The sequence below is a fragment of the Suricata suricatta genome, chromosome 12 (assembly GCF_006229205.1).
Source record: "Suricata suricatta isolate VVHF042 chromosome 12, meerkat_22Aug2017_6uvM2_HiC, whole genome shotgun sequence".
In the NCBI taxonomy this organism is placed as follows: domain Eukaryota; kingdom Metazoa; phylum Chordata; class Mammalia; order Carnivora; family Herpestidae; genus Suricata; species Suricata suricatta.
Genome location: NC_043711.1, coordinates 56,615,133 through 56,636,851, shown reverse-complemented (window position 1 = coordinate 56,636,851; position 21,719 = coordinate 56,615,133). Strand labels below are relative to the sequence as shown.

Below are 21,719 nucleotides of genomic sequence, written 5' to 3'. Positions count from 1 at the left end.
TTACTCCATGGAACCAAATGCCTTGCAACCTCAGGGCCTTTGCATGTGCTGGCAAATGCCCACTCATCTCTAGGCCTTTGCTCAACCACCTCTTCTTCAAGGGGGCCTTCTGAGGATTGGGGCCCTGTTCTATAATTTCCAATTGACCCCCAAAGTAACCTTATGTAGGGGAAGACTGTAGCCTGAGGGTCTTATGTGTGGACACAGTGCACACATTTTTGTCTGCATATGTTTAGCAGAGAGAAGTGGAAGATGGTTTGATTTCAGTCTGTTGCCCCAGGGGACCATAAACACAGAAAGAGGAGCTCTGATCTAGCACCTAGCCCAGGGCATGGATATAGTAGGTACTCAGTAAATCTTTGTGGCACAAAGGTGTTTGTGTGGGCCTGCTTGCCCGTGAGCCAGAGTGAGGTCTCTGCAGCTGGACCCCAGGGCTCTTTCCTCGCCATTGTGTCTTCAGTGTTGGCACGTGGGCTTTGAAGGAGCCACAAAAGGCGCAGGCTTCACATTCTCAGACACACTCTGTTGGGAGGGGAGCAGATGCAGACCTACTAACCAACCCTTGAAACTGGACTGAATGTCGTAATTCTGCTTTAAAGAGAAGAAGGAAGTCAGTCTGGGGAGACCTGGCTATGTCCATCATGTGTGGCCATGGAGCCGGAGATCTGAGTGGACCACAAGCTTTGTGTGACCAAGGATGTTAAAGAGAAAGTGCCTGTGAGGTCCTCATGTGCTCCCAGGGAATGCAGAGCTCCTTGGTTCAGAGTTTCTGATCCCACTTTGTGCCCAGCTCCAGGTGCTGCCCTAGGAGAGAAGGAGCAGCCTAGGGTGAGTCCAGAGGAGGGGGCTAAGTGGGGAGAAGGTTGGAGACCCTGTCCTGGGAGGAGTTGGGGAGACTCAGCTTGGAAAAAGGCAGCCTCGAGGATTCTAGTTGCTGGGCCCAAGTCTCTGCAGGGCTCCTCCAGGCCAGGAGAACAGACAGGCTTGAGGCCCAGAGACCAGGCCTGGGAGCCACTGGAGGGCTGGGCATCACAGCAAGCAGGTCCTGGTTTTATGAAATTGGACCTTTCCCTAAACTCAGAGCAAGGTAGACACCTCTAGGGGAGTGAGCCTCCCATGATGGGAGGGGTGACAGTTCCGATTACTTGTGGGCCTACCGAATGCTGGCTGGTCTTTTAAAAATATGTTTTAGGGGCACCTGAGTGGGTCAGTCAGTTAAGCATCTGACTTTGGTTCAGGTCATGATCTCATGGTTCATGAGTTCGAGCCCTGCATTGGACTCTGTGCTGAAAACTCAGAGCCTGGAGCCTGTGTTGGATTCTGTCTCCCTCTTGGTCTGCCCCTCTCCTGCTCACACTCTATCTCTCTCTCTCCTAAGAATAAATAAAAAATTTTATTTTTTTGTGCTTCTGATTCAATGCAATTCGAGAAATATGTACTGGGCATATTACGATATGCCAGGCACAGTGCTAGGTCCTGGGATGCGGCAGTGGACACGACAGGCAGGAAATACAGGCAGGTAAGCTCACTGAGAAGGGTGGGTTCAATGGCATGGGCTGGCGAGTTTTCAGGTGTGTGCTCCTTTCTGAGGTGACATCTATCAGAAAGGGGAATGAAAGTGAGGTCATGGACCATTTAAGTATCTGGGGGAAAAGCATTGTAGGCAGAGGGAAAAGCAAACGCAAAAACCCTGCCCTACTGAGGAACTGCAAAGAGGCCAGTGAGGGGGATACACCCAGTTCCATTGAACGCCCACACTCTCCCAGACTGTAGTCGTTGGCCCTTGTTACATCAGGGGAAACCTAGGCACAGAGAGGAGAGTCACTAACTGGCAAGTGGCTGAGCCAGGATTTTATCCAAAGGATTTACCTTTAAGGTAATAATGGTAACAATCACAATAACAATTGCAGCAACAAAGGTGAAGTGGGCCTGTGCGTGTGCGTGCGTGTGCATGCATGTGTGTGCATGCATCAATGAAAGATTGGCATGCTGGCAATTCCTTATTCCTTGGGGGCTGGAGTGGAGCCAGAAATGGAGGTGATTCCAGGTTTCAGGGTTCAAGGCTGATTAGTGACAGGGTCTTTGGTTCCCAGGCTAGGAAGAGGGGCATGTGGGTGTGGCCAGGAAAGGGGTTCTGAGTGCCAGTTGCTCTGGGAGCCGATCAGATTTTGCTCATCTGTGCATCTCAACTCCAGGCCTGGCGAGTAGTAGGTGTCCAGTAAGTTATGTGAAATGAAAGAAGGTAGGAGTCTTCTGTTCCAGGGAACAGCAAGAATCAAGGGGTGTATTCAGAGGACTGCCTTTAGAACTCATGACAAGTGACGCTTTTGGGAGCCCAGGGAGGGGAGGGAGGCATCTGGTCAAAGATAGACCTGGGAGGAATTCATCCCCATTCCCTGGAAGCCACCTGGGTGCTCATCTCCAAGGGGCACCTGTTGAAGGCTTCTACTAACAAGTCAAAGGGCATCACCCCAAGATCATCGAGGCTGCAAAGCCCCTTGGGTGCTGCGAGTGCCCTGGCCAAGAGGACACTGTAGGTGACCTGACCATTGGCCGCACATCCAGGCTCTGCCTGGCCTCTGGCTTCTTGGGTCCTGCCTCCAGGAGCCTCTGGGACCACCAGCAGCTGGAGGTCTCCTAACCACGTTACCAGAGGAACAGGAGAGCCCCATGACGCACAGAAGGTTGAGCCCCAGCTCCCAGCCCTGCAACAGGACTAACTTCATCAAAACCCCCACTATAGCATTAACCACCTGACCTGTGCCCTGCGCCCCTTTCCGACCTGGTAATTTCACCAATTACTGGCCAACCGCGGCTGCATCAAGTGGGCCCGCTTAGCTCTGACAGCTGCTGGGCAAATCCAATTACGCCGGCAGCCCCAGTGGTCGCGTGGCCCTCGAGCTGGGTGCAGAGCGCAGATCTAGGCAAAGCACCGGTGTCCACACCCCCAGAATCCCAAGGCCCAGGCTCATTGTCTGCACTCCCTTCCCTTCCCCAAGCCTGACGCCAAAGCCAGCTCGGACCTATGATCAACGATGGCAGTCTCCTCCCAGGCCTCTCCCGCAGCCACCTGACACCACGCCCACTGTACCTGGCCTCGAGTCCCCCTACGTCCTCAGACACTCTGCTGAATCCTGTCTCAACCTAAGGGTTGCCCCATTTGACAGACTGAGAAACTGAAGCCTGGACAGGGTGGGGTGCCACGAGGGAGGTGTGCCCAAGATAAAGTCCAGCTCCCCAGACGGGCACTCGGGGCCCCAGCCTGCCGTTCCAGCCGCACATCTCCCCCGCTGCCCGTCGGCACCACACGCCCTGGCCCCCTTCAGCACCCATGTCTTGTACTTTCTGTTCCTACACCTGAGTGGAATACCCTCCTCGAATCCCTTGGCCTGCCTGTTAAATTCATCCTTGGAAGCCTTGCTTCCGGTCACCTCTTGGTGGAGGCCTTGCCAAGCCTCACCAGAGCAGGACATTCTGGCTGAGGGGACCTGGCCTCCTGGGCCTGGCTTTGGCCAGGTGCCGAGAGGGCAGCAGTGAGGACACCTGGGGCCCTGATGGGGCCTCCATGGCCTGGCAAGCACACTAGGGCTTGGGCGGGCTGGTTGGGTCCAGCTCTGTACCACTTCGCATGCAAGAGTGGCCCAAGCGGGGTGGGGGTGGCATTGAGGACCCTCTCCTGGCCCAGCCTCAAGGGGGCTCCTCAGCAGTGAAGGGCCCCACCTTCAGAATGCAGCTCTTCCCCAGCTGCCCTCCTGGGCTGCTCTGCCTCCTCCCTGCTCCTCCTTTATCCTGTTCTCATCCCAGCAGCCAGAAGGATCTTGCAAAAAACAGCTTGAGACGCTCAAAGTAAAAGCCAAAGTCGTCATGGTGGCTACAAAGCCCTGCATCATGTGACTGCCATGGCACCATGGCTTTCCCCTTGCTTGCTCTGCTCCAGCCCCACTTGCCTTCTTACCATCTTGTACTCATACTGGCGGTGCTCCTGCCTCAGGCTCTTTGCACTGGCTGTGCCCTCTGCCTGGAGGCCTCCTCCCCGATTGCCAAGCAGTCACCTCTCTGCACACCTGTCTTCTGTGCAGGTCTCTGTGCCCCTCCCTATGCTCCCCTCATGCTCTGTGCTACTGTCCTGCCTCAGGACCTTTACACATGGTGACCCCACTACCTGAAACACCTCTTCCCACTCAGCCCCACCCAGCTACACTCCTACCAACCCCGCTGGTCTCTTCTCAGATATCACTTCCCTCAGGGAGACCTCAGACATAGTCAGGTTCCCCGTCCTCCACCCCTTCACCTCACCCTAGGGTCCCCATATCCTTCCAGGGCCCCTGGCTGTCAGAAGGGACCCAAGTCCTGTAGGGAAGGAGTGGGCTCCCCATCACTGGCTGTGATCACACGGCGTTCTGGCATGTTCTGGACTTAATGGCACTGGAATGTTTTACAAGTCAGGGCCCCAGAGCCCTGGGGAGAGATACTCTCTGGTTCAGAGAGCAGGTGTGGAGGTCTGTAACCTGTCTGCTATGAGTTGCCTCAGGCCTGGCCAGCAGTGTGACCCCCACAGGCGCATTTCCACTAGCATCTGGTTTCCGCATGGACTGGGGTTGGGCAGGGGGGCAACCCTACTGAGTCCCCAGAAAGAACATTGCCTGCATCCTGTCCCAAGGGACTTGCACAAGCCATAAGAAGCAATACAGTGATTTGCCCCCATTTTACAGGTGGGGAAACTGAGGTTCAGAGTGTTAGAGACTTGGCCAAGGTCATACTGCCCTGTGGGAGCTGGTTCTGCCCTCCTCATCCTCCCCCACCCCTATACCCAGGGCCTGGGATAGGGTGGGTGGGGCCTAGGCAGCCTCCACCAGCCCTCCCTCCCTCTGGCCAGTCGATGTTATCGCAGCTGATTTAATTTCAAAGACGGATTGAGCCTTGGCGGGAGGGAGAGAGGCTAATCGCAGCCGCCATCTGCCCCGTTGTCATGGGGATGGGCTCCCAGCAATTGTGCAGGGGCTAGACCCAGATAAGGGCAACACAGTGGGCTGGAGGGGACTGCAGAGGGTGGGGTGGGGATGGGCAAGAAAACCCAGGGAGTGGGACGAGTCGCAGAAGGAGGAGAGACCCACAGATCCAAGAGAGGCAGGGGGCACTAAAGCCCAAGGACACAGAGGTGTTAGGGGGGGGGGGGGACTAGGGGTGCCCAAGAGCAGAGAGACACAGAGAGATGGAGAGACACTGGGAGGCATTCGGCTAATGGATGACTGAGCAGAGCCTCTGGGCAAGGTCCAGTGATTGCCGCAAGGTGCTGAGGACCCTCCTGGCCCAGCACCCCGACCATGGCCCTTCAGCCCTGCCATCATCTCCCACGGTGGCTCTGCCACTGGGCCGGGGCCTTGGTAGGCCATTCAGACCTCCCCGCCTGCCCTTCGCCCACTACAGCCTCACAGACCTGGAGTCCCTCCTGGGCTAGGCAGGGTCCCAAGCTCAGCTGGAAACTGGCACACCAGCTGTTGCTACCAAAAAGCTTCCAGAGCCCTTGGTGTGGCTCTTGGGACATCAAAACTTGCCAAGTCAGCAATGGCCTCATGTTGGGGGTGGGAGGGAGGTGCTGAGCCCCTACGGTAGGCTCCATCCTCCAAACATCGTCCACGTTGCTGTGCATCCCTGTCCCTTGCACAGGACAGGAGTTTGGAAAGAGAGCTCCCCTTGTAACTGATTCAACAAATATTTATCGGGGCACCTGGGTGGCTCAGTTGGTTAAGCGTCCGACTTCAGCTCAGGTCATGATCTCATGGTTCATGAGTTCGAGCCCCGCGTCGGGCTCTGTGCTGACAGCTAGCTCAGAGCCTGGAGTCTGCTTTGAATTCTGTGTCTCCCTCTCTCTCTGACCTTGCGCTGTCTCTCTCTGTCTCTCAAAAATAAATTAAAAACATTAAAAAAAAAAACCTTAAAAAAAAAAAAAACAAATATTTATCCATCCTGGAAGGTGTGGGGACAGGAGCTTGGGGCTCTGTTCCGCCAACTTGGCATGCCTCAATTGCATCCTCAAGGTGCCCCAGCCCTGCATTCACAGCTGAAATTCCAGCACATTCTACCTTGGGTCTGTGCGCCTTTGCAGATGTTGGCCCCTACCCCAGGGACAATCAGCAATTTGAAGACAGCTGTTTCCTGTGGCATCTCAGACCTCAGCCTGTGAGGACCTCATGATCAGCCTTCCCTTACTGTCTGCCACCATTTGGTCCTGCCTCTGCATCAGACCAGCAGACGTGAGTGCCACTCGCAGTCCCATCCAGTGCTCAGCTCAGAAGGGCCTCAGGAGGGCTGCCTTGTTCATTCTCCGAGGCGGGTGGGACTTCAGGTCTGTACACCCACTCTGCGCTGGGTGCCCTCAATGGCTCCCAGGCATCTCACCATAATCCCGGGAGCTCCATGGTGGACTGGGAAGGAACCCCTGGCCCAGCCTCCTCCCTGGGCTCAGCCCCAACCTGCCGGAGGTGGCCTTCCAGGGACAGCTCCTTTGACCTGTCACCTGCCTATTCCAGCCCTCAGACAAAAACAAGGCACTGCGTTTCTTACTGAAGGCCATGATCATTCCCAGCTTGCTCTATCTACCATCAACTGTTGCTGGGAGTCTAAACTTCAGACTCCCCGGAGTGGCTCATAGGGAAAACATCTATATCTCCTCTGACTTCAGGACAATTTGGAACCTCCCACTGTATCTGCAGGTGGAGGTCTCCAAGCCCCTCTTCAAGACCCAGGACAAAGTCCCAACACCCCATGAGACCCCGAGTTCCAGCCTCCTCCTTACCACCTCCGACATCCCTCTTTAAAAAAATTTTTTTTAAATGTTTTATTTATTTTTGAGACAGAGACAGCATGAGCAGGGGAGGGGCAGAGAGAGAGGGAGACAGAATCTGAAGCAGGCTTCAGGCTCTGAGCTGTCAGCACAGAGCCCGACGCAGGGCTTGAACCCATGAACGTGAGATCATGACCTGAGCCGAAGTCAGAGGCTTGACCGACTGAGCCACCCAGGTGCCCCCACATCCCTCTTTTATCCACAATAGATGATTAGTTTTATCCATCACCTACCTGCCTATCTTTGTGAAATATACGTGACCTAGAATTGATCGTTTCAACCATTGTAAGAACCAAGGTTGGTGGCATCAAGCAACTCATGTGGTTGTGCAGACGCCCACAACTGTCCATCTCCAGAACTTTCCATCATCTCTCTAAATGGAAACTCTGTCCCCATTAAACACTAACTCCCCGTCCCCCTCCCCCAGCCCCTGCACTCACTGCCCTGCCCCCGATTGCTTTCTTTGTGGCTTTGGTGACTCTAGGGACTGTGTGGAAGTGGAATGGTGCAGTACTTGTCTTTCTGGAGGCTTCTATTTATTGCTTGGACTTGCCCTGCTCTCTCCTGATCCCAGTGGGCAGGCATTTCCATCCACGGTCGACGGCGTGGGCGTGGGTGTGGGTGACTGTGGGCGAGGCTGACCCCAGCCAGGGGCTTTAGCAAGAAGCAGTATTTAATCCACGAACAGCCTTAAAGCCTCCTACCACCTTCAACATCCATGGCAGTTCTTTATGGATGAGTTCGTGTGACAAATCCGAAATTTATTTTCCAGCTTGTGCTTATCATAACAAATAAAAAAACGCCTAGAATCTAAAATAAAAACACCCCCACAGACACACCCCTCCGCTGGCTCCCAAAGCCTTCATGGGCGGCAGTTTTCCAAGGATCCTGGCCAACATTTTGGAAAGCGGTACGTGTGTAGATTTTTCCTGTTCAACCAAAAGGGGCATCATTTGACACGTGTCATAACAGCTCTCACTCTGTGCACAAAACAACATACTGTGGACAGCGGCCGCCCTCCATGGCATGCAAAGGGGGCTCTGATGGCTGGAGACCCTCACCCCATCTCACAGAAGGGGCAGCTGAGGCCTCGTGGTGGGAGGGAGCTGCTCACGGGTCAGGAGGAAGACCGGTGTGGCCTGATCCCAGCCCCCCTGCCCCTGAGTGGGTTTTCTGCCCTGAAGACAGATGCCCAGCGGCCCAGGGCTCAGCCCCATGTCAGCAGGGCCACCTATTTCCATCACCAGGCCTGCCAGGACTCAAGGGGATGGAGTGGGGACACCCCCTTAGAGATGGGGGGCGGGGCGGGCACACATGCCTCCAGGGCAGGCCAGATACACACCGAGTTCTGGAAGGAGGGTTGGAAGTGAGGTCAGGTAGATGGGGGTCCATCCTGGGACAAGTGATCTCGACCCTCAGAGCCTCAGTTTCTTTATCTGCCAAATGAGGCGTTACTACCCACTCCTCAGTGCTGCTCACACTGGCATGGTGGGGGAGGGGTCGTGGGGACAGGCGGGCAGTGCTCACATACGCCTTCTTCCCTTTAGTGTCCCCGGGGCTGGGGGAAAGGGACAGCTGGTTGGCTTCCTGCGGCCGCACAAGCCAGCCTCCCAGGTCTCACCCCTGGCCTTGGCTGACGCCTCTCCTCACTTCTCCATGTCTCTTCCTTGGCAATTGGTGCTCTTGCTTTTGTTGGGATTTCTCAGGGATTTCCTTGGGATTTCTCGGGATGCTCCCTGCCGCTGCTGTAACTGATTACTGCAAACTCAGGGGCTTAACGCAGCCCACATTCGCTCCTCTCACACTCAGCAGTGGCCTCCCTGGGTTCTAATTAAGGTGTTGGTGATTCCCACCTGGAGACTCTGGGGAAAGAGTGCCTCCGTGGCCCTTGCGACCGCCTACGTTCCTTGACCCGAGGACCCATCCTCCACCTTCAGAGTGGACAGCGTTACATCTCTAGTCACTCCCTCTGACTCTGATCCACCTGCTTCCCTGTGACCCTTGTGGTTATGCTAAACCGTCATCAAGGATGATCTCATCGCAAGACCCTTAACGTCTTCACATCTGCCAAGTCCCTTTGGCCACGGGGGGCAACAGGCACGTTCCAGGGACCGGTATGGGGACACCTTTGGGGGCTGTTATTCAGTCCCCCACAGGGCCTGGAGAGAGAACAGGGGACAGAGGGGCTCACGGCCACCAAACGCTTCCTGCCCGGTCTCCGTGCCCATCCCCTGGAGTGGAGGATGTGGTGGGATGCATCTGGGTCAGAGCAAAGGTGAAGAGATAAGGGGCTGTGGCAGGGAGCAGGACTCCGAGGGAGGCCCTGCAAGGTGGGGCCGGAACCAGGGGGCAGCTGGCGGGGTCTTGACCCTGCTCAGCCCCCCATCTGGGGACCCCAGACCTGTTCCTGCCCCTGTCTGGGACTTGTTTCTCCATCTGCCATCTCTCCCTCTCTCCTCTCCCCTGGCACTGGGAGCCCCCGACCCCCCACCCCAGAGCCCACGGCTTCTTGTCCATCTGAGGCGTTATTCATCCCTTCGACTGAGCCCTGTGAACGGTCTGGGCACAGGTCTCAGTCAAGTACAGCATCACATACAGACCTAGTCCCAGTGGACATTCCCAGAGGCAGTGTGGCTTTAAGAAAAGGTTTGAGCATAGCCTCCATCCGCATCTCAGAAGAGTCTGGGGTCCAACTAAGGTTGAGCCGGACCTCGGGTGACATCTCTGAACCCCTCGTCTCCCCAGCCCCCTGGCTCCGTGTCCCCTGCATCTGGTACTCCATGGCCTGAAGAGGTTTGGCCAGCAATAAGGCCCTCTCTTCCCCAGGACTTGCGAGGCAAGGGAGTCGGGCAGTGCCGGGCCAGGGCCACCCTGCCAGCCAACCACACTGTGCTGTCACACCCCAAAGCAGGAACCTGGCACCGCCAGCCACTTGAGCCCCCAGGCGCCGTGGTTATGCCTGCGGTCACCCGACAGCCGGTCAGGAAACCCCTGGGGTCGTGGAGTTCTGGGGTGGCAACACGGGTGCATACAAGCCACCTTCTCCAGAAGCTCCGGCTGCCCTTGGCCACACGGAGCCCTCGCCACACCTGCATGTGCTCCCCACTGCCACACCTCCAGCCACATGAGCATCCTCCCAATGCATCCCCATCACAGCCAAGGGTGCTGCCTTCCTACGGCCCACGGACCCTGTACCTGGTTTCTCCCTCTTTTGGGACCACAGGAATCAGCCTCTCTGCTCGTGCAGGTTCCTGGATGCCTTCGACCTGGCCCTTGCAGGTGCCAGCATCTTGAGGGCAGAGACGGTTTCTGCTCTGTCTCCACTTGCCCTGCTTGGTAGTGGCCGCTGAGCAGAGAAAGCCTTCCCCTGCATGGCAAAAGGAGACAGGCCTGGCGATCCAGGGTCCCTGTGGCTAGGGGAGGGGGAGGAGCCGACCGGGCGTGGGTCCCTTCCCCACTCTGCTGTGGCCCTCCACCCCTGTGGCCCCGCAGCGGGGCCTTCAACAGGGTCCCTCTAGAAAGGGAGAAAAAGGACATTAATCGCAAGTGACTGCTTCCCATATTTGGTTTAAATTGATAGTTAATTAAAATGTTAATTATTAATCAGGCTGATCGATTACCTGCTGGTAGCTGGCTGGGAGAGGCTGGCCTGTGGATTTATCCAGCCAAGAGGGTCTGCGCCCCTTGCCAGACCAAGTCAGTGGTGCTGGCTCTGTTCAGATTTGTTTGGCCGCTGGTCTTGCCGCTGTTGGGCTCGGTCTTTGCCCAGAAGGCCCTGCTGATGTGGGATGTGGGCATGTTCAGATCGAAGGGGGACCCTGAGGGTGGCAGTCCCAGGCTCGCCATGGCTGCCACCGCTGGCCCAGGCGCTGCCTCCGGCTCTCCTCTGTGCCTTGAGCTCTAGACTGTGAGTCTGTTGGGCTGTACTGTGGTAGTCCTCCTCCTGGATGTCCCCTGACTGCTGCTCCCTCCTGGAGCCAAGCATGAGTGTGACACTTTTCTCCCCAAATCTGATCCCCATTCCGTGTTCCTTCTCAGAGGTGGTCCCTCTGGTCCTACCCGGGCACCTGGGAATCATCCTGAGCTCTTCCCTTTCAGACTCTGAGTCCTGTGGATCCTTCCCCTGTGTGCTCCATGGTGCCACCCTGGTCAAAGAGGTCATAAATTCACCTGAAAGAGGTGAGGAAGCAAGCAAGCCAGGTGAAGGTCTGGGCAGAGCATTCCCTGCAGAAAGCACAGTAAGTACAAAGGCTCTGAGGCAGCAGCATTCACTAAAAAGCAAAGAATGAAATGAGGAGGAGTAGAAGAGGTAGGTAGGGCTCTTCTTTGCTGGTTAGATGGGAAGCCATCATGAGGTTTGGGGCTAAGGAGGGGATGATGCATTTTCAATGATGACTTTGGCTGCCATGTGGAGGAGACTGTGGGGGTGTAGAAGCGGAGTGAAGGAGCCCAGAAACGTGCTGTTGCAGTTCTCCAGGTGATAGTGGATGATGACTTGTATCAGAGGGATAGCAATGGAGGTGGCACATTTGGTAGAATATATTTAAAGATGGATTTACTGGTGGATTGGATGTGTGCATGAGAGAAAGCGTCAAGGGGCCAAGGATAAAATGGAGTTTGCTGAGATTGGGAGCACCATGGGAGGGCAGATTTGTGCAGGGAAGTCAAGACTTCAGTCTGGGGCAGGCTGAGCTTGACATTTGTGATAGGCAGCCAGGTGAGAGATGCCCAGTTACCAACGACTTGAAGACATGATCTGGGGTTCAAGAGAAAGGTCATGAACTGGGTGCAATCACCTAGGGAGAGATTAGATCTGGAGAGAGGTCCAAGGAGAGAGGAGAAGAATGACAAAGGAGAGTGAGAAAGAATGGGCTCCATCTCAGTTCATGGCTCTCTATCCCGTTCTGTTCCGGTTAGAGGCACCTGGTTACAAGACAGAGAAACCAAGTGTAGGTCACGTGAGTTGGAAGGGGGTGGGGCACGACTGGATGGGCACAGGCTGGGTCCGAGGAACATGTGGGAAAGCCGGGAGCCTGGGCAGCTCCTGGATTGATGCGGTGTGGTCTCTCTGACTTACTGCCACCGAGTGATCAGCTTTGACAGTGCTCCAGCCTTGTGTGACTCTGCTCAAGGGTCTATTGGCCAAGCGTGTGTGGAGGAGGGTAGGCACCATCAACATCAAAGCTGCCATCGCTACCGTCATCCCCTCAACCGCCATCAACACTGCTGCCATCACCATGCCACTACCAGTTAAGCCATCAGGCATCGAGGCCTGCAGGTGCAGGGTCTCTGTGCCCAGGGGGACATGTGATACAAGGTCCGGGAGGGAGAGAGCCTGGAGCATGGTGTCAGGGACAGGACGGTGTGTGGGGTCTGGTGTGAATGTTGTCATTTTGATCTTAACGGCAATGGGAAGTCACAAAATGATGTGAAGCAGGAAGGTGACATCAGAATTTGGATAGTGAAAAGACCATCTGACAACAGTGTGCAGAGAGGATGACAAGGGGCCAGTACAGTGCATGGAGACCAGTTAAGGGGGTGTCACCATCATCCAGGTGGAGGCTAGCAACCCACTGTAGTATTACTTCATCCCTAAAGATACGATACAGACTTAACAAACATAACCATAGTGTCCTTACCAAACCTGAAGAGCAACACATCTTTAATATTATCAAAAATTTAGTTACTATTCAAATTTCCCTCGTTATCTTTGATTTGTTCAGAACAGCTTTCAAACAAGATCCACACATTGCATTTGACTGATAAGTCTTTTAAGCTTTTAAGTTTACAAACCCCCTTCCCTCCATTTTCCCTTTCATTTGTTAGAGAAACTTGCATTTGACCTATAGAATGCCCTGTTCTGTAATTTGCTAATTACATCCCTGGGGTGTCATTCAGCATGTGCCTCTGAGCCCTGTATTTCCTGTAGTTCTAGAGGCTTGAGAAAGGTCTAGTGGCTTGATCAGATCCAGGCAAGAGTTTTTGGTAAGGACGCTGCAAAGATAGTGATGTGTCTTATTCTAAGTATCCCTCAGTAATACCTGGTCACTTCCTTTTTGTAAAATTAAGATTGTTAAATAATGGTTTGGATGCTCTCAGCTTGGCCCATCCATTATAAAATGCCCCACCTGCTTCTCACTAATAATTTTGGTAAACACTGGTGATCAGGTCTCCTTCCAGGGTTGCAAAGTGGTGATCCCCTGCCATTTCCTCTTCATTTATTTGCTGGAAATTTCCTAAAGAAATCTCTCTCATCAACTAGTTATTCTGAGAAATAGTGCATAGAAGAACTGGAGACAGAGGATCAGTCTTTCTTTTATTGAACTGTTTTTGGAATAGAAAGCTCATTCCTAGCCAACCCAATGGTGACCAATAAGGTTTTTTAACTACTTTTCTATGCGCATCGATTTTTAGCATCTTTGTTGTGTTTCAGTCTGTTGCAGGATTTTTTTGATGTTCAAACTGTCCCACCGTTGGCCAGTATGTGTCCTTTGGCCAGTTAGCTCCTGATCCCGTCCTCACAGCCCCGCAGACTATGAGCAAGATTCCCCTCGCATTCTGCATGATGAGACACCCAAGGCTCATCTAGAATGTTTCCTGCCCTGCCCTGGCGCCAGACCTGCATCTAATGAGCCCTGGCTCCTGGGTGTGGGACGTGATGTTTAGAGGTCACAAGAATGAAGATTCGAGCAGGTCTGCAATGTATAGGAGAAAAAGGGGGTATCTGAATGCCACAGTCCCTGTCATGGGACTCAAGGAGGTTCCATGGGGTTCAAGTAGAGCAATGGGAGAATAATGGTGGCCTGAGGATGCTTCTGTTTTGCTGGGAAGAATACAGTTGTATGAAATAGGACTAGTGGGGGGGAGGGAGGGAGGAAGAGAGAGAAGAAGGAGGAGGAAGAGGCAGCGGTGGCAGCTGGGAAAGGGTTGGTTGATAATATCATGGTTATTCCATTGCACTGATAATTGCAATGGTTCTTGGAAAGGGGGGAGGACTGGGTACAGGTCTGGGGAAGTCTGTAAGCCAGGTTCCAAAGTCTTCAGTGAAGAAGGAGGAGACCAGGAGATGTAAGATCATGGTGGGAGCGGCTTGGCTCTCAAAGGGGAGGTTGGACTCTGGGAGTCTATGTTTGCGTGAGGACGGTGAGTACTAGTCAGAATGGAGTGAAAGGGCAAGAAGAAGACTAGTTCAACTCCCTGGGTCTGGTATGAGTGGGAATGGAGAAATTAAAGCCATCATCAGCACTGTTGCCATTACTCTGCCACCACCATCCCCATCACCACAGCAGCCATCATCATCAGCGCCGGCTAGATCCTGACCACTGCCAGAAACATCACCGTCACCACCAGTGCAAGGGCCATCACCCCCACCATGACAAACACCACCAGTGCGAACCCCATCAGTGCTCTCGCGATGGGCGCCTCTACCTACACAGCCCCATTGAACACCACCGTCAATCCCGCCACCACCGTCACTGCTTCACCTTCTATGTCAGCACAGCCATCCTCCTTGTAGCCACAGCCATCCACCAGCGCCACCAGCGTTGTCACCTGCTCAGTGCCAGTGTGGAAATCCCCCTCCCTGGCAGATATTGTCACCACCCCCTTCAAGATCACCTCACAATCATCACCCCCACTAGACACTCACCTGCCCATTGTTGCCCCCGTCATCATGAACAGCACCATGAAATCATTACCACATCCACCCCCACCATCGATTACAACCTGACCTCCACCACCACTGTTAGCATCATCACCGCCATCGATCATAACATCACAGGGGCACGGCTGCTAAATGTCTGCCTCATTGTCCGTCTCCCCTTTCTTCCTTAGAAACAGGGTAGCAGAGGGGCACCTCTGTTGGTTAAGCGTCCGGCTTCGGCTCAGGTCATGATCTCACTGCTCGTGGGCTGGAGCCCTGCGTCGAGCTCTGTGCTGACAGCTCAGAGCCTGGAGCCTGCTTTGGATTCTGTGTCTCCCTCTCTCTCTGATCCTCCCCTGCTCACACTGTCTTTCTCTGTTTCTCAAAAATAAATAAAAAACGTTTAAAAAATTAAAAAAATAAAAGAAACAGGGTACCAGATTCTTCAACGGGTGCAAGGTCATGTGGAACAAAGATCACAATTCCCAGGCTCCTCTGAGGATGGGACATGAGAAGAAGTGTGTGTGGGGGGCTTCCAGGAAGTCTGCTCACAGGAGGGGCAGCCCCTCACCTCCATTGTCATCCCTCTGAGAAAGCAGCCATTATTTCTTGCTCACTTTGCTATAATAGCCTCCTAGTGAGTCTTTCTGCCTCTCCTTTGCCTCCTGACTCCATATAGCACCAAAGGGTCCCACAAAAAGGTAAATCAGACCATGTGATTGCCTTGCTTTAAACCTTCCAATAACTTCCCAGTGCATTTAGCATAAAATCCAAAGTTTATCCTGGCCTATGAGATTCTTAGAAATGCAGTCCCTGCCCACATCTTGGTTCCCATCTCCCACCAGATTCCCTCTTGCTCACACTCTCTAGCTATGCTGCACCCTTTCTGAAGTCTCTAATAAACTAATCTCTTGCTCACCACAGCGCCTTGCACATGCTGTTCCCGCTGCCCAGAATGTTCTTTAACCCCAAACCTCCATTAGTCAGGGTTCAGCTAAAATATCTTTTGTTCCAGGAGCCCTGCCCTGACCCCCGAGTCAGGTCAGTTTCCTATCCACCGTTGCTTCATGGCAAGGATTGTTAGTGACAATATATTTGAGCACTTACATGTTGAATGTGTATCTCTTCCACTAGACTAGAACATCATTCTAGGCAGATATGTGAGTGGAAGGGGTGTGTGTTTGCTAACTTCTATTTCTTCAGTACCAGTGGGCACATGGGAATATTTCATGAAAAAAATAAATCAAGGCACGCGTGCATTCGTGCTGGCCCATCTCTAGAGCTACACTCCTGCCTGTGTCTTTCTGGCAAGTTCATAAATTGTCCCGTGGGTCAGTTCCAACTGTAAAATGGGGATAGAAATATGGGGACTCTATCTTCTGGGTTGTTTGGAAACTTGAATGAGCTGACACGGATAAAGTGTTTAGAACACCGTATACATGAAAGGCCATATAAATGTTTGCTGTGACTGTTTTTGCTCCTCCTGCCCACAGCGTCTGCTTTAATGGCACTGGAGCCTTCTCTCCCATCCAGGCTGCCTGGATTCCAGCTCCCTACATTCCAGCTCCTAGAAGGTTGGGACTGTCCCAACCCCGGCCTCCCAGTGGATCATGCCTCCTTGGTGTAAACCTGTACCCGACCCCCCTCAGCGGCATCCATGGCCCCTGCTTCAATGCTTGTCTCTGGAGCCTGAGGCTTACACGATGGATTCAGCATGTTCACTGAACTTCTAAGATGTCCTTTCATAAAACTTCAGCATGCTTAACTTAACATTTTGAATGGCAGAAAAATTAAAAAATCAAAATTAAGTGATTATCCCTGGGTCCCCCCCACCCAAAATGATTGTCCCCAACCTGGGATGGAGCATAATTCCAGATACCTCCTAGAGAGGCTCAGAAATAGGGAGTGAGGCCACTAGTGTAGGGATGGGCCATACCGTGCCAGCAGTTAAACAGCGTTAGAGGATTGCATTTGGTTTCACTGGGATCTAACCCGAGAGAAAAAAAGCTGAAGGAAGTGCTGGTCTGGATGCGTGTAAAGTGTCATGCTGGTCCCCTCGACGTCATGGGCCTTGGACCTGGGATGGGTTGTGCAAGTGCGCTTGCAATCCGAGGGAAGCACGTGAGGCTTGCTTATCAGTGAAGAGTTTTAAGGGTCCCAAGGCTGGGGCATGCTGGGAACTCCTTTCTGGGGGGGGGGCAAGGGTAAGGTTGCCCTTGAAGAAAGAGGCAGGGGGGCACTCAGGGGTCCCTGGGATGCAGCAAACATCACCCCTGGGTTTGCTGCCCCAGCCCACCCATCCAGTGATTGCATGGGTGGGGCCCAGAGCAAAAGAAGGTTCTTACTGTGGTTTGGCTGCTCCTGGGTCATGTGATCTGCAGATCTGAGGGTGGCGGATGCAGCCCCAGGTGGAGCTGCCAGCCGGCCCTGCTGAGAGGTTGCTAGGTAAATGCTCAGAGCACTGCAGCAAAGTTCAGGAGTTGAACTTCTGGAATGCTGCAGGGGCCCTGCGGGGCCTGAGCACGTGGTGACGTGGTGTCCTGTGACCGTGTGCCTGGACATGGCCACTGTCGGATGTTCTAATCATAAGACAGCCAGGTCCTGCAGCGATGGGCTGTGTGATAGAAGAGGAGCACTGAGGGCGGGCTGAGCAAGTGTGCTCACAGGTCAGCAACAGGGTGGCCTGGATTCCCATGTCTCCTACGTCTGCAACTGTGGGCCTCGGCCATCCTACAGACCCCTCGGGAGCACCCAGAAGGAGAGTGGGCTGAGACCCTGGGCTACTCATCACGTAGGAGGGAAAAGCAGCCCGAGGAATGGGTGTGTGTGGACTCCGGGGCCACTGTCTGTAGCCTGGCTGGTTGGTCATGCACTTGGAAGGAGGGAAGACCCGAGACAAGACGTCTGAGGAGTCAGTTACCGGGTGGGCCCCTCACCTTGTGCACCCAGGATGGAGGAGAGACATGACAACTGGGGAAGACCGCCTCACCCTGGGGCCACTCTAGCATTGCACGATGGCTCTGGGAACAGAGCAGCCTGGTGGCAGGTGGTGCAGGTGCCCCGGTATGCTGCTACCGTCATAGACCAGCGCTGAGGCCGTGGTGGGGGGGCCTCTGGAGAAGACTGGCCAGCCATGTGCAGGCAAGTTGGTCCCGCTGGATCCCTTACTGCCTCCAGAGGCCAGCAACTTACCTTTACTGGAACCCATATCACCACCTAGGGGCTCACCCAGGTCTGATGGTCACATTTTCCCAAACAGGGCAGATGGCTTCTCAATTGCTTTCCCAAGCACACAGGAAACGACTCAAATGATTATTTGCTCAATGTACCCATGGATGGTACATCATCAGGACCATTCTAGATGTATAGGAGAGAAACTGGGTCATTAAATACCACAGCTACCTTAGGGTATTAAGGCATCATTCTTTCAAGGAACCCTGGTGTCCCACACATTACAGTCTCGGACCAGGGGCCATAACAGGTGCTGTCACACAGAGGGGGCAGGAAGGGTTAGCTCCAGAGCTCCGAATTCTCTGGGGGCGTCTGCTGGTCCGTTGTACCCAGGGACAATGACTGCGGGCAGTTACGGCCACCATGGCAGGACAAGGCAAGGCAAGCGAGGTCTCAGACCCCTGGAGAAGATCCAGGGCAGCACGCTAGGCGTCCTGAGTGCAGTGGGAGTCCTGGCTGAAGGTGGGAGGAGGAGACGGTGGATATCCCTTGCAGCTTCAGGACCATGTGTAGCAGGAGGGACCGTGCCTCATTCTAGTACTTCCTACATTACAGTCTGACAGGTCAAGGCTGGCTACCACCCTGAATTGGGCTCTGGGACACGCTGGATCTGACAGAGGCCATGAGTGGACCCGAGGCATCAGGGACAGGCTTTTGTTTTCCGTGTCTGATGCTGTGACCTCTGGGCCTGGCTGACCCTGGAGGGACTGCCCCTCCCAAGACCGGCCCATTTCTAGAGAACAAACCACAGGCCCAAGAGTGTGCTTTCCAAATGCAAGCCAGCTGGTCCAGAGCCCCCAGCCCCAGCCCCTTCCTCTAGAGCGCTCCTCCCTCCCACCATCTCTGATCAGATTCTTGGTACAGGTGCCCAAGGACAGCCCGGCTTGCTCTTGCTCTTGCCCATGGCTTTTCTGACTGCGGGGCTCTTGTCACTTAGCTATGTGAGCCCAGAAGCGTGTGGGGGCGGGGGGGGGTGCTGATGGGCCACCCCCAAGCCATGGGGCAGAAGCCTCTGGCTATGTAGCCCCTATTGTTCCTCTTAGGGGTGGGGTCAGGATGCCACTGACTGAGGTTCAATGCCTCTTTCTGCTGGATGCCCCCTTCTTTGCCTCCCCACTGCTGGCTCCCCTCAATCCCCTGGGACCACTGTCTTCAGACACTTCCTGCCTGCATCGAACCCCGTTTCTCAGGCTTTGCTGTCAGTCCCATGGGCCGCCTTTCCTGAGGTCTGTGCTGGGAATGAGGGAAGTCCACATCCCAAGGAACCGAGGCCCCCACAGGGTGTTTAGGCCCCCCATTTTAGGGCAACCACAACTGCTTCCTAAGGTGGCGAGGGTCCCAGAAATTTATTGGTAAGGGTCCTGGCAGGAAACAGGTGATGCTCAAACTAGGTGGAAGGATTTCAAGGGCACCTAAGGGCTCCTGGGTGGCTCAGTTGGTTAAGTGTCTGATTCTTGACTTCGGCTCAGGTCATGATCTCATGGTTCATGAATTCCAGCCCCGCATCCGGCTCTGTGATACCAGGGCAGAGCCAGCTTGGGATTCTCTCTCTCTCTGTCTCTCAAAAGTAATAAACTTTTAAAAGAGGTGGGGCTATTTGTAGGCACTATTTAGGACATGGTGACGTTAGAGACAGCAGGGGGGCCTTGGCCCATGAGAACCAAGCCCATGAGGGCCCTGGGGACTACTGGGCATGGAGGAAATCAAAACCGTGCCCACCTGAAGTGTGGAATCCTGGGCAACCTCAGTCCTTACTGCCTCTTGGCTTTAGAACCCCGTCACATGCCTGTTCAAACTCTTACCTGCAGCGCAGCCTCAGGCCTGTACATTCCACACCGGGAGCATCTCTCTCTGGGTCACCCCTCACTGCAGGCAGGTGTGGGCCGTCAGAGAGGGCACTGGGTGGCCCCTTCCAAAGCTGGTGACATTTTGGGACAAGATGAACGGAGACCCTACCCCACTTCTGAATCGGACTGTGCCTGGGCCACCCCCAGCCTTTGCCCAGCTTGGGTCTCCTGCCCAGCCCAACCAATCTGCACAGACCTTATCTCGGCCATCCATCGAGGGCCACCGGACTAACCAGTCCTGCCAGAAACTGGATCTGGCCATAAAGGCCCCTCCCTGGAGGTGTGTGTGAGATAAACCCCTACTTTCCACTGGACTCCACTGGAGCCAGAGGGCCAAGGCCTGGGGTGAAGGTGGTGGGCTTCTCCTCCCCTCCCCCCCTCTCCAATGTAAGGTAGTCTGATGTTTCTCCCCCCCCCCACCCGCCAGCTCAGAGCCCGCCAGCCTTCTGAGCTGGGGTGGGGCCCCTGGGGAGAGCCTAGGAGCCACCCAGTGAGTCCGAACACCAGTTTTCTTTGTTCAAAAGGACACTGAGGCCCAGGAAGGTTTTTATCTCCATCAAAAAACTGATTCTCTGGGGCGCCTGGAAGGCTCAGTCCATTAAGGTCCAACTCTTGATTTCAGTTCAGGTCATGGTCTCACTATTCAGTGGACCAAGCCCTGCATCAGGCTGTGCCCTGACAGTGTGAAGCCTGCTTGGGATTCTCTCTCTCCCTCCCTCTCTGCTCCTCCCCTACTCACTTGCACACCTCTCTCTCTCTCTCTCTCTCTCTCAAATAAATACATAAACTTAAAAATAAAAGACAGTGTTTCCTTCCTGTAAATCTGCCCACCGTGCTCCTAATGTTCCCTGCCTAGTGCAGCCTTATGCAGAAGAGATCAGTGTGGCCAATGATTCCCATCTTCTGGATGAGGAAACTGAGGTCAGCTGCCCCTGGTGGCACAGCTCATGGTCACACAAGGCCGAGCCGGGACTGGAGCTCCCATCTGCCAGCAGTCTCTGAGGGAGATCCCCGAAGTGTCACCACCGTATGCCTGCTGGCCCACTTGCCCTGTTGGTTCTTTTCCTCGATAAATTCCTGGAGGTATAATCACTGCACCAAAGCTCCGGCAGGATTTTGAGCGTGATTTCCACCAACAAACGGTGCAGCAGCAGTGGGGTCCATGGGAACTCACCATGAAAGCACAGAGAGGACCCCCCGCCCCGACAGCTGCTGGCATGCTGGCTTATACCTGACCCCACATTACTCCCTTTGCACATGCTGGGCGCCAAGCATCCTGTCTATGCATGCTGCTTCTGGTATGAATTCCAGGCTTCCATTCTTTACATGCAAAGATAAGGGCTGGGAGGCCACGGTTCCCACTGCTCTTTGGCCTCAGGCTTCTCATCTGCTAAATGGGGAGAGGGTGCTCCAGGGAGGACAACAGAGCCTCCAGGCTTGATTCCTCCTGCAGGAATGCTTTTTTTTCCCAGGTCTTGCCTCGGGCTTGACGCCTGATACTAGGCAGTAAATAACTTTCTGTTTGGTCACCTCTGTTTTGGTGAATCTTTTGCTCCGGGGAAAGTGGGCGTTTCTTCAGTCCAGGACCCACACCAGCTACTACCCCCAGAAGGGTTGGGACTGGCAGGGAGGGAGTCCTGCCATCTTGAGCTCCTGTGCCACTACCAAGGGTGCCCACTGTGTGCCAGGCGTGTACACCCCATGTTCGTCAGCCTCCCCTGTGGCATGTGAGGCCATGAGCATCATCTGCCTTCCAGTTGCAGCTTTCAAACTACAGATGGGGAAGCCTGAGGCGAGCCTGCAGAGGGATGGAGCCCCAACGACCCACAGTGCGCGCAGGGGTCTGGCTGGCAGCGGGCCTGCTCTGCTGGTCTGGCGCGGGTGTGCACACGGGAGGGTGGGGCGAAGGGGGCTGTTCCCCAAATGCGATCCACACAGGCAGTACGACCTTCAGCCTCTGCCCCCAGCCTCCAGGCCCTAGTACCCGCAGATTCCTTTCCCTGGAATGCAAGGCAGCAGGCAGGTCCAGAGAAGCCCAGCGACCTGAGCACCGGGGCCCAGCATCAAGGCCACCGGGGGTCCCGACGGGAGGATAAAGCGGGTCTTCGCTGCCTGCCTGGGCGAGATTCGGGAGCCAAGACGCTCCCCCCCCCCC

At 54.6% G+C, this 21,719-nt stretch overlaps 1 long non-coding RNA gene across 2 annotated transcripts; it reads right to left on the bottom strand.

The window, feature by feature from the left end:
• Positions 1 to 7,584: 7,584 nt before the first annotated feature.
• On the bottom strand, positions 7,585 to 14,403 carry LOC115275443. 2 transcript variants are annotated; one of them, XR_003901564.1, is made up of 4 exons: positions 14,329 to 14,346; positions 10,465 to 10,622; positions 10,040 to 10,211; positions 7,585 to 7,773 (listed from the first exon to the last, which is right to left on the bottom strand). It is a non-coding gene; the product is annotated as an uncharacterized LOC115275443 (long non-coding RNA). The 2 variants fall into 2 exon arrangements; XR_003901565.1 differs by lacking the exon at positions 10,465 to 10,622 and having other exon boundaries at positions 14,329 to 14,403.
• Between the last annotated feature and the right edge of the window lie 7,316 nt (positions 14,404 to 21,719).